The sequence below is a fragment of the Bicyclus anynana genome, chromosome 12 (assembly GCF_947172395.1).
Source record: "Bicyclus anynana chromosome 12, ilBicAnyn1.1, whole genome shotgun sequence".
Taxonomy (NCBI): domain Eukaryota; kingdom Metazoa; phylum Arthropoda; class Insecta; order Lepidoptera; family Nymphalidae; genus Bicyclus; species Bicyclus anynana.
The window spans coordinates 11,416,138-11,433,548 of NC_069094.1; the positions used below are offsets into that span (position 1 = coordinate 11,416,138).

General features: G+C 34.9%; 1 protein-coding gene and 1 long non-coding RNA gene across 2 annotated transcripts in view; one reads left to right on the top strand and one right to left on the bottom strand.

The window, feature by feature from the left end:
• The window catches only part of LOC112051672 (poly(rC)-binding protein 3), a 326,225-nt gene that overhangs the window by 214,124 nt on the left and 94,690 nt on the right, over positions 1 to 17,411 (top strand). Inside the window, exon 4 of the mRNA XM_052884856.1 lies at positions 4,694 to 4,743. The gene's annotated coding sequence lies outside the window, so the exon portion shown is untranslated. The remainder of the gene's footprint in view (positions 1 to 4,693; positions 4,744 to 17,411) is intronic.
• LOC128198611 (uncharacterized) lies at positions 6,501 to 9,949 on the bottom strand. Its single transcript, XR_008251343.1, has 3 exons — positions 9,510 to 9,949; positions 8,114 to 8,324; positions 6,501 to 6,897 (listed from the first exon to the last, which is right to left on the bottom strand). It is a non-coding gene; the product is annotated as an uncharacterized LOC128198611 (long non-coding RNA).

The window sequence follows — 17,411 nt, forward strand, 5'->3', positions numbered from 1 at the left end:
TAACACACAACAGAATGACACGGAGCGGATCATTCGACAGAGGTTTATTTAGGACTTGAACTTCTCTTGGAGTAAAATCGTTTGCTTCAATTATTATTTGTTCACTACCCTCAGAGCTCAGAAAGTTATTCGCTCCATACTCTACTCTTGTATGAGGAATAGAAGATATTAATGCTGACAAGCTCATGAAAATATTATTAGGTAATTTGCTTATTAAATTTTAATACCACTGCTTTTCGCTTAAGCGTACCATGCACCGTAGTATCTACCCAATAAAATCTAAAGAGTCTGGATGGCATTCACCGAGTTCATCATCATTAGCAGCCGATTTTAACCCACTTTAGTTTCAGGGGCTTAGAACCACCACGGTGCTCCAATATGGGTTGGCAGGCTACCGTTTGATTTACCATGCCATATTTTCTACGCCATTGGTTGCAAAATATGCGGTGTTTCCTGTCTTATGGGATTATTATTAAAGGGCGTATAGACAAATCCCTTAAAACCCAGCAACGCAATAATACCTAATAAAGGATATCAGAGGGCCTAGAGGCAGTTTGATACTGTGATCATCGCGTTGACGTAAACGCGAATTTCTAAGCAATTGAAACAGCGCCATCTATTGGCACTACTGCACAACTGTTTCAATTTCATATAAATTTGCGTTTACGTTAACGCGATGGTAACAGTATGAAAATATTGAAATCTCCCACTATAGTACGCGCGTTAACAACTGAGTCTTAGGGCCATAAATCATTTCTCTATATCTATCTCGCTTGCACTTATGGGTCTTATGGAGCCGTCTAGTGAAGGGTGTAACAATGAAAGACATATTATCGATAAGTAAAGTTTATTATCGTATCTTGTTCACAAAATTAAAAAAATTAACAATATTTGATTTAATATAATACATATTTCATATTATATAATTATTAACTAAATAAAATTAATCTTCATCTGAGTCTTCATCATCAGAATCTTCGTCTTCTGCCAAATTTATTATAAGCGGCGCGTGATCTCTAATTAGAGCTTTTTGTAAATCTTTGTTTTGAAGTTCTTCGGCATGCCTAACACATTTGGCCCAGTCTTCTCGTGTGACATTTTCTATGGCTCGGTGGAGGTGATTTTCGACATCTGCTATCTTGAAGGTATTATTATTCTTCGCAACTTCTCCCTTTACTTGTGCCCAAATTAATTCTATTGGGTTATATTGACAGTGATATGGAGGGAGCCTTATTACTTCATGACCTCGTTCATTTGCCAGATGGTCTAAAGCGTAGACCTTCTGCGGGTTACTGGCTTTTACTTTTCTTATTAATTCTTCAATAATTTCGTTGCTGGAATATGGAATCTTTTTCTTTGTCAACCATTCTTGAATTTCAGCTTTCCTCGTGTTTCTTGTGGGTATCTTTTCCAACTGTATCGAATGATAGCTTGCGTTATCGACAATTATAACTGAGGGCTCTTCAAGTAGATTCAGGAATTCGGAAAACCATGCCATATATGTTTCGCCATCCATTTCTGTGTGGTAATCAGCATCCTTTGATTTCACCGCTTTAAATATTAGCTTCGCATCTGGAACGAAGCCAGTCCTTGCAGAACCCGCATGGCAAACTATTAATCTTTGGCCTTTTCCCACAGGCTGATTCTTGAAACCTCCTTCATCGTTGCTTCCAAGCCACATCCTCTTTCTTGCATGGTTTTGATTAATCCATGTTTCGTCTAGATAGAAACGTGGTCGCTGATCGTTAGTTCTTCTAAGTAAATCCAATTTCCTTAAAAAGTCCATTCTAGCACAAACAATATCAGTTCTTTCCATTAAATATTTACGTCCTTCGCTATTTTTCTTATACTGGAACCCAACCTCCTTCAGTAGTATTCTCATTGAAGTGTTGCCGCATTTAAAATCGGGTAATTGTTCACGGAATTTTTCTAAAATTTTCGCCACGGATGGATACTCTCCATTCTCATAAAATGAAGCTACAGTTCGCTTCAACACACTTTTATCAAAATCGTCAATATTAGTGACGGTTTGTGGTTTCTTAAAATTTGTTCTTGGTATACAGGTACTGCCTGATTGTGATACTTCCGTCTTGATTCGGTCCACTGTCGCTCTGCTCACACCACAAACAAATGCGGCCATTTCACGTGGTTTGTTGAAATTTAGAGAAGCCACTTTATTCGGATCACTTTTCAATTCATTGAGAAACAGGAATACGTTGTGAATCAGTGTTCGAGCTTGAGGGCTAATATCGCCATGTAATTTCTTCAGATCAACGTTAGAAAATAAAGTATCCATAGTGCGCAACGAGTAACACATGAATGTATTTATTTAATTGCAGTAAACACATTTATAGCAAAAAAAATACGCAATGCAATTACATTAGAAACCGACCAATCAGAATCGTCCAAATCATTATTGACTCATCATTAGCACGTGCGCAGGTAGCCGTTTATCGATAATTAGGGTGCGCAGGTAGGCGCGCTGCACATTCCTATCTTTTTTGACTTTTATGACCGGACGACTCAGATGATAACGCGCATACTATAGGCACCCAGATGACCCGGTTGCTCGTTTATACGCGACGTCTCTACCTTACTGTCTCAATTTTAATTAATAACACCCGTATACATTAATATACATACCTATATGTTTATAAAATGCGTTAACAAAATCAGTGAGTATTTATAAATACAAGACGTGTGCTAAAAATCACAGGTGAAAGTTACACATTAAAGAGATATGGTTGAAACTTTATCTTAATTACAAAGCTTAAGCTGTACCCAAATTAAAAGAGTTCATACCCGAATGTCCCGAGAATTACACGTCGCCTACCGTCACCGGCTCAGCGAGGGTTTTCACACGTTTTAATCTCGAGCAGTTTAATTTGGAAAATGTTACCAGAATTTATAATACTAATTAATAATACGATGCTTTAAGATTTATTTAGATCCCGTCAAAAATGCTTCGCATGATTACCAATGCTCCTCCTTCCAATATCATAATCATTAGAAACCCATATTCGGCTCACTGTTGAGCACTACACACACCTAGAGAATTAAGAAAATTCTCATGTATGCAGGTTTCCTCACGATGTTTTCCTTCGTCGTTTGTGACACGTGAAAGGGCCGGATTAAAGAGGTCAAACAGCGTACGAAGACTCGGGTGTCCGTTTAGTTTTAAGTAAAGCTGCAATACTACATGGTCTAGACGAGAGAGAGATAAAAAAACGCACTTCCTCAATAAAAGACCGAGAAAACCAAAGGAAATAGATAAAAATCATATCCGCAAAATAACAGCTGCTCATTCAATTAGTAATCCTATTGTCTGCTCTTCGATCGAGCCCCCTAAGTAAACCACTCTTTGATAAGTGTTTGCTACACACAGAGCGAGATTTCTTCTGTAAATTGCGTTTACTTTTGTGTTCACCTGGAGGTTTTGTTTTTATTGCAGTTTGGCCACTTCTGTTTTAGCCGTCTAACAAAATGGAAGGGAATTCTAAATCGACGTGGTTGTATTTCTTTAGATTACATGTCCTATTTTCAAAATTTTGTATCCGATATCTAATAAACTGTTTCTTCGTATATCTTTTGAGGCTTTGGTTAATAATTATGTAAAATTTAATAAAGCAGTAGTAGTAGTAGTAATAGTAAGTAGATTTTAAAATTGCTACAGATATTAGTTTAATTGTTCTTTCCATTTTCTAAATTAAGGTTAGTGTAGATTAGGTATTTTAATTATTTGATACTTTGACAGGCTCAAAATGTTTTTATTAAATTATGGGAGAGTACGTACAAGTATGCATTACACAACCTTATTTAAGTGGATATATTAATTTTATGATATTGTCAAAAAGGCAAACAATTTATTTAATAAAAAAATCAATATCACTTTTTAACATTGATTTACTCGGGTTTTTAGAGTTCACTAAAACAATAATAAATCTTAAGTTCTAAGCATAATCATGATCATCCGCGGCTGAACATAAACAAAGCCTGTGAGTTTATCCGATGTAATAAAAGCCGATGTCTATAAGAGTTAGTATAATTGTAAACTAAAATAAATACCGTTCTATTACCTACCTACACGTAAAACTCTTAGGATTTTTATTCGTCAATCAATCAAAATCAATAAAACTGTAACTTAAACGACGGTCACACATTTTTATAACATCCAAAGAAACATACGTTGTACAACCGATGTACAGATTATCTAAATTAGAGAATAACCCACCAGACCGCAATACGGCAGCGGCCAGCGGAACTGGATAGCGGAAAACTTTACCTACTAATTGGTTTGTAAATTAATATTTTTGTGGCTTCACACTGCATCACAATTAATTAAATTTAAAATTGTTAGTATTATTTGACTTTCTGACTCGTTCTTTGTCTAAAACAGATTTAATATAGATTCAAACTATTCCGTAAAGTCCGTTTGGCTAAGGATGTAGTGGTACCAATTATGTCGGTACCTGTAATCTTACTTACATTTCGCTTCGCTAAAGGATTTTTCTTCATCAGTTTTGCACACCAAAAAGGCTATTCTGTAATGATGTTTAAAATAACTCGCAAGTGCAAGTTTCGAATTTATCTCTATATTTCTCTTTTTATAATATAATGTTAGACAAAGATAGATATAGGTGCAATCGAGAAAAAATGCAGTACCACCTTATTGATTAACTTTTGTTTGTTTCAGATCACCAACAAGGATAATCCTACTAAATAACCTTCAGTAAACTGATAAAGGTATGCATAGAATAAGTTACATAATTCATTAGCATAAAAATAATTATTTAGGAAATTATCAATATAAAGTTACCGATGTAAGAAATCGCATAGGAAATTGCCAATTTTGGATTGTTTAGCTGCCTTTTGGTGTTTTCCTTGTTGTCTTCTATATTACCTTTGTAACCCGTTACCTCTGTAACCTGTTTTTTAGACTTGAGTGGGACTAATAGACATCAGTCAAACTTGACGTTAAAATTTTTATAATACGGGGTACAACAGTGGACCTGAAATGGACCATCTCCTTTTAAATTTAGATTTTCCAGGTTTAGACCTTCTTCACCTTATTATACTGGACTAAGTTGGAAAATTAAACTGAAAAATTCTAGTCTTTAAGACGATAAAGATATTAAAAACAGTAAAACGTGGTAATAAGTTCCAATGCCCCCCGCCCCGTGGTTTCACGCGTAGTTTCCGTGCTCGTGGGAATACTGAGATAAAACATAGCCTATGACACTCGCAAATAACGTAGCTTTCTATTGCTTAAAGAATTTTTAAAATCGGTTGATTAGGTCCAGAGATTACCCATTACAATCTCACGAAGTTTACCTCTTTATAGGTTTAAGATAAAACAAGAATCAAATTGACCGATACCTTAGGTACCTACTTGTGCTATTAAAATTTTATTTACTGTCATAATATATCGCTTATTGATATGTTTATAAAGTAACTAGCGGACGACCGCGACTTCGTCCGCGTGAAACTCGATGCAAGCTTTCAACTACCCCACTCCTACACTACCCCTACCCTATCCCAACCCTTTCCCTAACCCTTAATAAACAAATGATACGGCATTTATCTTCTTTTTTATATTAATATTATGGTAATTTACATTATGAACACATACATACACATACAGATATTTTATGTACTTATCTATATAATATAATTTGTAAATCCAATTTATTTTATTGAACAACAATATTTGTATAGCTTCGTAATATAAATAACCATTGCAGATCGTTTTTCACACGACTAAACCATGTCATGGGCATGGGCAGTAAACCTAAATAAAAGTTTCCAAAATCCCTCTAGCGCATATAACAGCAAAGTAAAAAAAATATACCCACGCAGTTTGTACGTACTACGAGTACCCACGTCGAGTATTTTTCATATTCGCATACTCGTTCCAACAAGGCTGTATAGCGAAAAAACCGCAGCCAGTTTAATTAGCGTTAAAATAACGATGTAACTGAATTACTGAATTAATTAATGCGTTTTTTTTTTATAAATATCACATCGTCAAATATTTTATATTCTGCGGTTGAATGTGCCAAACCGATAATTCGAATACAGATGGCAGGAAAATCCAAAAATATACAAGTGAAAAATATTATTTTACTATTTAATACTTAAATTGTAATAAAAAATGCAACCGACTTTAAAACATTAATGTACCTCGTAATTAAAAAGGGAAAAATTACATTATAATATTTTCTACCTATTGATGACTTTGAAGGAGGGGCCAAGTGATCTATTAATTCAAGACGTACCTACCTATCATAAAGATTTGTTTATCAGACCCAATTATGTTAAATACTGTTAGATGTGTTACTAGGTCATGAGAATTGAGGCGCTCAAAAGAGGAAATTTCCACATCTCAATGTTAGTTGTGGTCAACAACGAACGTTATTTAAACAAATAATACCAAAATATCGTCGTAACCGATCTATAGTATAAAATTATCATTGTTTCAGGCATTATATTTTTCTTTCATGTTGTTTTTTTCAGTAACGATTTAAATAAAAAGAGCGAACGATAATGATAGCGATAGCGATATTTTCGACTCTACCGCTATTGGTTTAATTTGTCTTTCAGTCTTCTAGATAGATCGTAGTGCGTACCTTAGGCTCACCGTTCAGCCCAAATTGTTGGTAAACGGATCCTCGTTTTTCGTCAGTGTTGCCAGTTATTATCTACTTTTCCAAGTTGCAGTAGGTACATTGTGTCCATCCGTATCATGCAGGATATATAAACAAAATAGTATATTACGTACAACTTTTAGTTTTGATTTGCAACGAATGCAGTGAACGCCCATTGTGTTTAGATTGCCCCCAGGCGGCGCATCAATGTGAGAAATGTCATGCAATCATTCAATCCTGGATAAAAATTTAACTGAAAATTCATAGACTAAATTTTGAATGTACTCTTAAATCCTACCGCTATACAAAATGTAATGATAGTATGATATGTAGATTTTTCATTAAGAGTTTGTACTTGTCACTTTACTAACTATTGCTAGTGCCTGTTTGGTGCAGTGCTATGTGGTATGGTAGGTATGGAGGTCTTGGGTTCTATTTGGGCTATGAATTAATGTTCTAAGCTTTTTTTTCCTCCAACAAATTTTAAAAAGTTGAAAAATTGGTGATTTTGCACCCCCCTGTCTCGTTGCATTTTAGTCTGTCGATCCAGGGTCTGTTAGCCATGTGGCACGCCTATTCTCTTTCTACAAATGTTAACGCTTCGAAAAGTAGAAAAATGTATGGAAATGACAGATCTTGATCACGTGACCTGTCGATAGCAAATGTCGTTACCATGCATTTTTCTACTTTTGACTACTTCTCAGGTGCAGTTAGTAATTTTGTGGTTTCTTGCCCTGCGGATCCCACCACATTTGCAGGCTCAGTACGATATTAGGTATATTGTTACTCTTGTAAAAATCAGATGTTAATGTAGCCTGGCACGTCGATTCTCTTTCTACAATCGAAAACCCTTCGAAAGTATGGGAATGACATTTGCAATCAACAGATCACGTGATCAAATTATCGATCGGATCTATCATTCGCGTTTTAATTTTCGAAGCGTTAACGTTTGTAGAAAGAGAATCCACGTGCCACATGGCTACAGGTCCTGGACCGACAGACTAACATGCAACGAGACATTTTTAGTTAGGTGGAAACATTTTTGTGCTTTTGAAGTTGGTTCAAATTAATCTTTAAACTTTTCATTGTTATCGAAGATACGCAAGTACCTGTACCAGACTAAACTAGAGGTTCTCATTTTTTTTTTCTCATAGACCACTTTCTAATTTAACTGGTTCTGGTAGACCAGTTCTTGCTAATATGAATCGTGAACCCCCATTTTTATGTCACGTCAACCTAGACCCCTGCCGTGTTTTCCGTAGACCCCTGGGAATTTTGATCCTCCTCTTAACAAATTAGCCCGCTTCCATTTTAAATAGCATCATCACTTTACCGATGATGTGATATCGTCGTCAAGGGCTAACTTGTAAAAGATAAAAAAATAGCACCCTGCAAAACATAAATAGCAACAAGATACCCTACATATAAAGATATAAGCCAGTTTGTTCGGTAACATAAAATTACATTACCTTAAACACTTCAACCTATTTCCGCGATTTAAAAAATCAGTGCCCCACATTCCAATCTATCGCTGGGTTCGCACCCGAGGGAGTGTTTCATTACTTTTATCAAATTTAGCGGAAAATCAAATCTTTCAATGAGATTATCCCGGCGTCCGCGTCAACGACATACCGATGAGTTCACGCCTCACATGTATTGATTCTGTTTTATCGCATTTCGCTGTAAATAACGCAATTTAAGTTAACAAATTGTATCCTCCAAATAGGTTATACTGCATATATCAATAAGTTCATCATCATCATCTTTATAAACCCCTATTGGGCTCACTGCTGAGCTCGAGTCTCCTCTCACAATGAGAGGAGTTAGGCCAATAGTCCACCACGCTGGCAAAATGCGGATTGGCAGACTTCACACACGTAGAGAATTAAGAAAATTCTCTGGTATGCAGGTTTCCTCACGATGTTTTCCTTCACCGTTTGAGACACGTGATATTTAATTTCTTAAAATTCACACAACTGAAAAGTTGGAGATGCATGCCCCGGACCGGATTCTAACCCACACCCTCCGGAATCGGAGGCAGAGGTCATATCCACTGGCCTATCACGGCTCAAACTTCACACGAGTAGAAAATAAAGGAAATTTTCAGGTATGCATGTTGGAAGTATATTTAACGTTAAATGATAAGACGTTAAGATTCAGGTTTTCGATTTGATGTTAAGAATATTTTAAAATAATTTTATACCAATTGCTACCTCCTATCATCATCTTGACAGCCTTAACAGGCCTTACCTAAGACAGGCACAAAAGTCTCTCCTCTTTGAATGCATTAAGACGCTCAATAATTAAATTACCATTTAACTCATTCACATTGACAGCAAATTGATTCTGAAAGCGACTACTTACTGATAGAAGCACTTAGTACCGAGGCAAAAGGACACTGTGAAACCAATGTATCAGTGATTACTCTCCCATTAAATTCATTTACGCACTGCAAATTGATGCTGAAAGCTGATAGATGGCTTCCATAATAGAGACTGTTCAGGTATCTAAGAAAATATTTTGTTTGAATATTTAGTTAAACGCTCTAATCTCAGGAACTACTAGTTTGAATTTAAGAAATATTTTTGAATTGTACCTAGGTATGGTCAATTCATCTAAGGCGGCTATGAGCTATATTAAATCAGGCAACCATCTAAAGATGCGGTATAGCAATGAAAAATGTAGCAGAAATCGGAAAATCTTTTTTAAACTTCCGCTTTGTAAACAGTCAAAAATACGCTAAAAATCAGATATGACGTGATTGTTCCTTTAAAAATTCTAAAAAATGTCGCGAATGTCTGCTTAAGACGCTTTTGTAAAAGCATTAAGTCTGTAATTACAATATCATCAAATTCATTTACTCACTGCAAATGGATCCTAAAAGCACTAGTTGCTTTCAATAATAGGGGCACTCTTTGCCGGCACAGAGGAGTCCTTCCATGAGTAAACATTTACTCAATAATTGCACGTCCAGAGTTGACGTCTCTAGAATAAATATTCTATCCCCTAGAGGAATGTACAGTCAGTAGCATTGCTCCGGTCTACACCAATATAGTCTTTATTTGTACCTTGTCAAGGTTGATGAAATAAATAATCTTTGTTGCCTGTTGTACGAGATACCTTACGTTCAAAGCATCTCTTTATTGTACGAAATTATGCCTCATTGCTTTGTTTACGCATAGCTTGGAGATACTTGGCATTATTTGGTACAGCAATATTATCCTTTTAATAAAAAGAAAAAGACACCGAAAGTGATGTTTCAAAGAGAGTCTAGGTTAGGTATTTAAGGTATACCATACTTAAAACATCTTTAAGTTTGATATAATAATTCTTTATTATATTGAAAATTTTGAAATACTTTTCATTTTGAAAACGCAATCAGAAAAACACATACCAAACTCAATAAACTTAATTGATTTATGCACCAATTCTCACACCTACACACACGTCCATTTTCTTTCTCATGCTCTTAGACACACGCACACACACGCACACATCGACTTACACACACACTCTTACGCTCATACACTTACATTCAACTTGCGAATTTTTAAATAAATTTTGTACTATTTTTCTTATAGGTGATTAACTTAATAATATTTTTCTATTAACAATCATTTCTTTTAAAAATTATTTTTCATTTTCACTTGTTATAGGTACCTACCTACTTAATATTGCAACCAACTTTCTTTGTAACTGTATGTGGCCTTATTATTGTTTATTTTATATTTTTTGTACATATTTTGTTAAAACGCTGTTAGTTACAAATAAATAAATCCAATATTATAAATTGTTCATAACTTCAGCCATGTAGTAAACTCGAAACGACTTCCACGAATGGAATCAAATTAGATGTCCACGAAAGTGTTTAATAGATGAAAAGTATTGTATAAATCTAATTTATTATGTTGAAAAATTTACTGCGAATAGGTGTTAAAAAACTTATTTAGAATTCGTTTTGTTGGTTGACAATTCCTGGCTATCTTTCTGCCAACAATCGCCAATCCAATGCTGATGACCAGGGTTTAGACAACTAACTCGTATTAAATTTTTTATGATACTTTTATTTTTATTAAACAGATGGGTAAAGTCACTCTGACACACCAGCGTTGTATATCATAATCTAATAATATATTTTTGTTTTTCAAATCATACACACAAAAATATAAACATTAACATTCTAGTGACTACATTAACAAAATAGGATGGCGGTGTTTACTTAGAAATAGGATCATGAATACAAATAGTTCAGAGTGCCTGACAAAACGAGTTAAAAGTTAAAGGCGGTCAAGTGATCGTAAGAAACTTCTAGCTGTGGCCTGTGGCGGTCAAACTTACTTTGAACTTTAAGCAATTTGCTACGGTAAAATATTTTTATAGAAACTGACATTGACGTTGCGAAATAAAATTGGATATGCATCAAAATTCATGGATTCAATAATATCAATTGGGAGATTTTTTTTTAGTAACTGTTCTTTATTATGCTTTATGTTTATAGAGTGTAAAGTTGCCTGTACATCGCTTCTAAGGGATAAAGCCGCATTTTGTATTCTACTCCTCTCTCTTATAAGGTGAAAGGTCTTAAACTAGGCTGATAATGATGAGTTATTTAGCAAGAATATGCTGTGTCTAAACAAACACTAGCTTGCTTTTTTTTAATTCAGATTACATGGGACATTAGACAGACATGAGGCTTAATACCTGCATCAGCCTTGGGTAACCTCAGGTTGACAGCAGCCCCTGCATTCAGACCCATTTTACAAAAAGAGCTTCCTGACAGAGCTCACATAAGGAAGTTCTACCAACAAGCTTCTAATATCTGCCACCAATCATCACCGATGTGTTTGGTCTACCGATAAAATTACGAGTATCAGCATCCGCCTTAGCCTAAGCCTCAAATTGACAGCAGCCAATGCATTCTGTAAAGTTACAGCGATGTGACATCGCTGATTTCCATGGCAAGTTCGTTGTTAGTGACATTTTATTTTTGGCAACCCATAATAAAGCTCAAATTGTAATAAAACTTGTTATAGGCGAATATTACATCGACGAGTATAAAATAGCGGAATCGCACCCCAAGCCGACACACTTCAGTATATTCTATGCATGCCCTACTACGTGTTTGTCTTTAATATTGTAATAATTTATATTTTTAGCAAACAGGCTAGACAAATAGTCAATCAATATTTATTACTCGGGGAAGACAAAGTATAAAATAATAATGCTCCAACATAATATAATATGTATTACCTATTTAAAAATACTTTAAGGATAAACAAAGGCCGGTAACTTAGATAGCTTTCTAAATTACCCCATTTTGTAGGTATCGAATAAAATTGGTTATCCATCGCAAGCTCAACCACTTCATGTTTATTTATTAGATCCTAAAAGATGTTTAATATCATCCTGGGCCCGGGGATTTGCATAACAATTACCCATGGAATTGCGTTTTATTAAATCCATTGATTTATCTTGCCACTCTTACTAATAACAGCTTTTTAAGACGTTAGTACCTACTAATATTATTCTATTGCTAGTACAAATTACCTACCTATATTAATTATCGGGTGACTTTTGTTTTGTTAAATTAATCTGGTAAAAATTATAAAATAATCTAGTTTTGTTTTGTATAATTTTGTTAAGAGAGCTCGAATTGACAATATACCTCAAATACTAAATGAACTATTGCCAAAGTTTAATAACACGCTTATTCACTTGTAACTAACTATGTATGTAAGAAAAACTTGGAATCTTAATTTGGCCCACGTCCCGGTCTTCGATTAGGATGAAATTTTGCACAGGCTCAGGCTCACAGTTTTGATGACAATACATGACTAGCTAAGAAACGTCCAATCCAATCCATTATGGCGGCCTCCCCAAGATGGCGAACTAGCTGTTTGAAATCCACCCCCATGATATGGACATCAAATGAAAGGGATTGCTGTCAGAAATACGGAAAAACTCCGTTTGTAATTTTTAGTGCGTGCTAAAAGCGTGTTTTTTAATTTTTTTTAACTATTATATTATTATTTTTATTTATGTTTCAGCCATTCTGAAGTGATGCGTTGTTAACGCGCATCACTTCAGAATGGCTTTGAATGTTAATGAAACTTTTAGTGTAAGTTTGACTGGGTCTACAAGCTTATAAATGTTCTGTAACTCATAACTATAAATACAACTAAATAAAACAACTATTTCTTTTTTATAACTATTTAATAAAAACATTATTTTTATTAACAGATCCGAAATGTGTATTTTTAAATTGAACAATATCTAATGATCTTCAAAACTATAACAAAGTAATGGTGATAACTGATAAATAAAATATTTAACTTCATAGCTAAACAAAAATGTAATACAAATATACATATGTGTATTTCCATTCAGTATCACAATCCATTCACCCCAAATATAAAACATAAATGTTTGAATGTATTTTCAGCATCACAAATCCGTTATTCCATTCATACCTAGAAATCAAAATAACTTTACGGTAAGCTAGTATTTCCATTGGACATCACACACAAGCCGTGTATACCCTTCTACGTCACTGAATATACTCAATAATAGGTTCCATTTTATCGGCACATCATCTCCACAGTTGACAAGTGCCTCCGTAAATGGTCGTTGTGTAGCTATCCCTCTGTCAGCCTTTCTAGCTGATTTGTAAAGGCTTCCTGTCCCCATTCGATACTAGTATCAGACATCAGGCCAACTGTCTAACTGATAGCTAGCATATTATTTACAAATACGTCCATCACAGAACACAGACAAAGCGGTTTAGCGCTTAGCAATACTTAAAGCGTGCTTTTGCACATGCTATGCCGGTGTTTTGTAATTAAAGTTACATGTGCCTTGAGTGACTTTTGTTGGTTGACTGCTTTTCTTAGGCTTTTTCTTCGGAAAGCACTACCATATTAATTGTAAATTACTTATTACTAATAAGTATATTGCCCCTGTACCTATCTTATCCCGATAGCATGTCAATACTTGTAAGTTTAATTAATTATTTTAATTTGAAATTGTTTTCCTTTACTATGTAATTTTTTTAAGAGTATTTTATACCTCGATAGTAAAAGAGATAAAACCGCGTGGCGTCAGCTAATTAGGTAATATATCTTGATCTAGCAATATCGGAGCATTACGATTTCTACTAATAGAATTTTAGAGTACAAATATACATACTTATAGATAATTTCAAACTAAAAAAACCGAATCTATGGCTAAATATGGAAGGATTAAGATACTATAAGTATTCTGACTACTAAAAGCTTCCAAATGTCCCACTTGCTGACAGCGCAATTATTAGCACGTCTCTGACAACTTATTTCCTCTGAATCTCTGAATATATTTCGGTCAAGTGTGGCCACATTTGTTCATGTTTGAAATAAATATGAAAGCATTCTAACCGGAAATAAATTTTGCTTTAATTTGTGATGTGATGCTCATATATACACAGAGGCACAATAATACGCCCTCTATAGTATGACGCGAATATATTAAAGTGGGTGGATAATTGTGCCTCTGAGTATATTTCGTTACTTTTGGTATTATAGCTATATACTATAGCTATATTAGGGGGCCGATGAAGAGCCGATGGACGTTGGGGTCCCAAAGTGCTGGAATGGCGACCCCGCACTAGTAAGCGCAGTGTTGGCCGACCATGATTACATGGGACATTAGACAGACATGAGGCTTAATACCTGCATCAGCCTTGGGTAACCTCAGGTTGACAGCAGCCCCTGCATTCAGACCCATTTTACAAAAAGAGCTTCCTGACAGAGCTCACATAAGGAAGTTCTACCAACAAGCTTCTAATATCTGCCACCAATCATCACCGATGTGTTTGGTCTACCGATAAAATTACGAGTATCAGCATCCGCCTTAGCCTAAGCCTCAAATTGACAGCAGCCAATGCATTCTGTAAAGTTACAGCGATGTGACATCGCTGATTTCCATGGCAAGTTCGTTGTTAGTGACATTTTATTTTTGGCAACCCATAATAAAGCTCAAATTGTAATAAAACTTGTTATAGGCGAATATTACATCGACGAGTATAAAATAGCGGAATCGCACCCCAAGCCGACACACTTCAGTATATTCTATGCATGCCCTACTACGTGTTTGTCTTTAATATTGTAATAATTTATATTTTTAGCAAACAGGCTAGACAAATAGTCAATCAATATTTATTACTCGGGGAAGACAAAGTATAAAATAATAATGCTCCAACATAATATAATATGTATTACCTATTTAAAAATACTTTAAGGATAAACAAAGGCCGGTAACTTAGATAGCTTTCTAAATTACCCCATTTTGTAGGTATCGAATAAAATTGGTTATCCATCGCAAGCTCAACCACTTCATGTTTATTTATTAGATCCTAAAAGATGTTTAATATCATCCTGGGCCCGGGGATTTGCATAACAATTACCCATGGAATTGCGTTTTATTAAATCCATTGATTTATCTTGCCACTCTTACTAATAACAGCTTTTTAAGACGTTAGTACCTACTAATATTATTCTATTGCTAGTACAAATTACCTACCTATATTAATTATCGGGTGACTTTTGTTTTGTTAAATTAATCTGGTAAAAATTATAAAATAATCTAGTTTTGTTTTGTATAATTTTGTTAAGAGAGCTCGAATTGACAATATACCTCAAATACTAAATGAACTATTGCCAAAGTTTAATAACACGCTTATTCACTTGTAACTAACTATGTATGTAAGAAAAACTTGGAATCTTAATTTGGCCCACGTCCCGGTCTTCGATTAGGATGAAATTTTGCACAGGCTCAGGCTCACAGTTTTGATGACAATACATGACTAGCTAAGAAACGTCCAATCCAATCCATTATGGCGGCCTCCCCAAGATGGCGAACTAGCTGTTTGAAATCCACCCCCATGATATGGACATCAAATGAAAGGGATTGCTGTCAGAAATACGGAAAAACTCCGTTTGTAATTTTTAGTGCGTGCTAAAAGCGTGTTTTTTAATTTTTTTTAACTATTATATTATTATTTTTATTTATGTTTCAGCCATTCTGAAGTGATGCGTTGTTAACGCGCATCACTTCAGAATGGCTTTGAATGTTAATGAAACTTTTAGTGTAAGTTTGACTGGGTCTACAAGCTTATAAATGTTCTGTAACTCATAACTATAAATACAACTAAATAAAACAACTATTTCTTTTTTATAACTATTTAATAAAAACATTATTTTTATTAACAGATCCGAAATGTGTATTTTTAAATTGAACAATATCTAATGATCTTCAAAACTATAACAAAGTAATGGTGATAACTGATAAATAAAATATTTAACTTCATAGCTAAACAAAAATGTAATACAAATATACATATGTGTATTTCCATTCAGTATCACAATCCATTCACCCCAAATATAAAACATAAATGTTTGAATGTATTTTCAGCATCACAAATCCGTTATTCCATTCATACCTAGAAATCAAAATAACTTTACGGTAAGCTAGTATTTCCATTGGACATCACACACAAGCCGTGTATACCCTTCTACGTCACTGAATATACTCAATAATAGGTTCCATTTTATCGGCACATCATCTCCACAGTTGACAAGTGCCTCCGTAAATGGTCGTTGTGTAGCTATCCCTCTGTCAGCCTTTCTAGCTGATTTGTAAAGGCTTCCTGTCCCCATTCGATACTAGTATCAGACATCAGGCCAACTGTCTAACTGATAGCTAGCATATTATTTACAAATACGTCCATCACAGAACACAGACAAAGCGGTTTAGCGCTTAGCAATACTTAAAGCGTGCTTTTGCACATGCTATGCCGGTGTTTTGTAATTAAAGTTACATGTGCCTTGAGTGACTTTTGTTGGTTGACTGCTTTTCTTAGGCTTTTTCTTCGGAAAGCACTACCATATTAATTGTAAATTACTTATTACTAATAAGTATATTGCCCCTGTACCTATCTTATCCCGATAGCATGTCAATACTTGTAAGTTTAATTAATTATTTTAATTTGAAATTGTTTTCCTTTACTATGTAATTTTTTTAAGAGTATTTTATACCTCGATAGTAAAAGAGATAAAACCGCGTGGCGTCAGCTAATTAGGTAATATATCTTGATCTAGCAATATCGGAGCATTACGATTTCTACTAATAGAATTTTAGAGTACAAATATACATACTTATAGATAATTTCAAACTAAAAAAACCGAATCTATGGCTAAATATGGAAGGATTAAGATACTATAAGTATTCTGACTACTAAAAGCTTCCAAATGTCCCACTTGCTGACAGCGCAATTATTAGCACGTCTCTGACAACTTATTTCCTCTGAATCTCTGAATATATTTCGGTCAAGTGTGGCCACATTTGTTCATGTTTGAAATAAATATGAAAGCATTCTAACCGGAAATAAATTTTGCTTTAATTTGTGATGTGATGCTCATATATACACAGAGGCACAATAATACGCCCTCTATAGTATGACGCGAATATATTAAAGTGGGTGGATAATTGTGCCTCTGAGTATATTTCGTTACTTTTGGTATTATAGCTATATACTATAGCTATATTAGGGGGCCGATGAAGAGCCGATGGACGTTGGGGTCCCAAAGTGCTGGAATGGCGACCCCGCACTAGTAAGCGCAGTGTTGGCCGACCCCCCACCAGGTGGACTGACGACATCAAGCGAGTCGCAGGGATTCGCTGGATGCAGGTGGCTCAGTATCGTGATGTTTGGAAGTCTCTACAAAAGGCCTATGT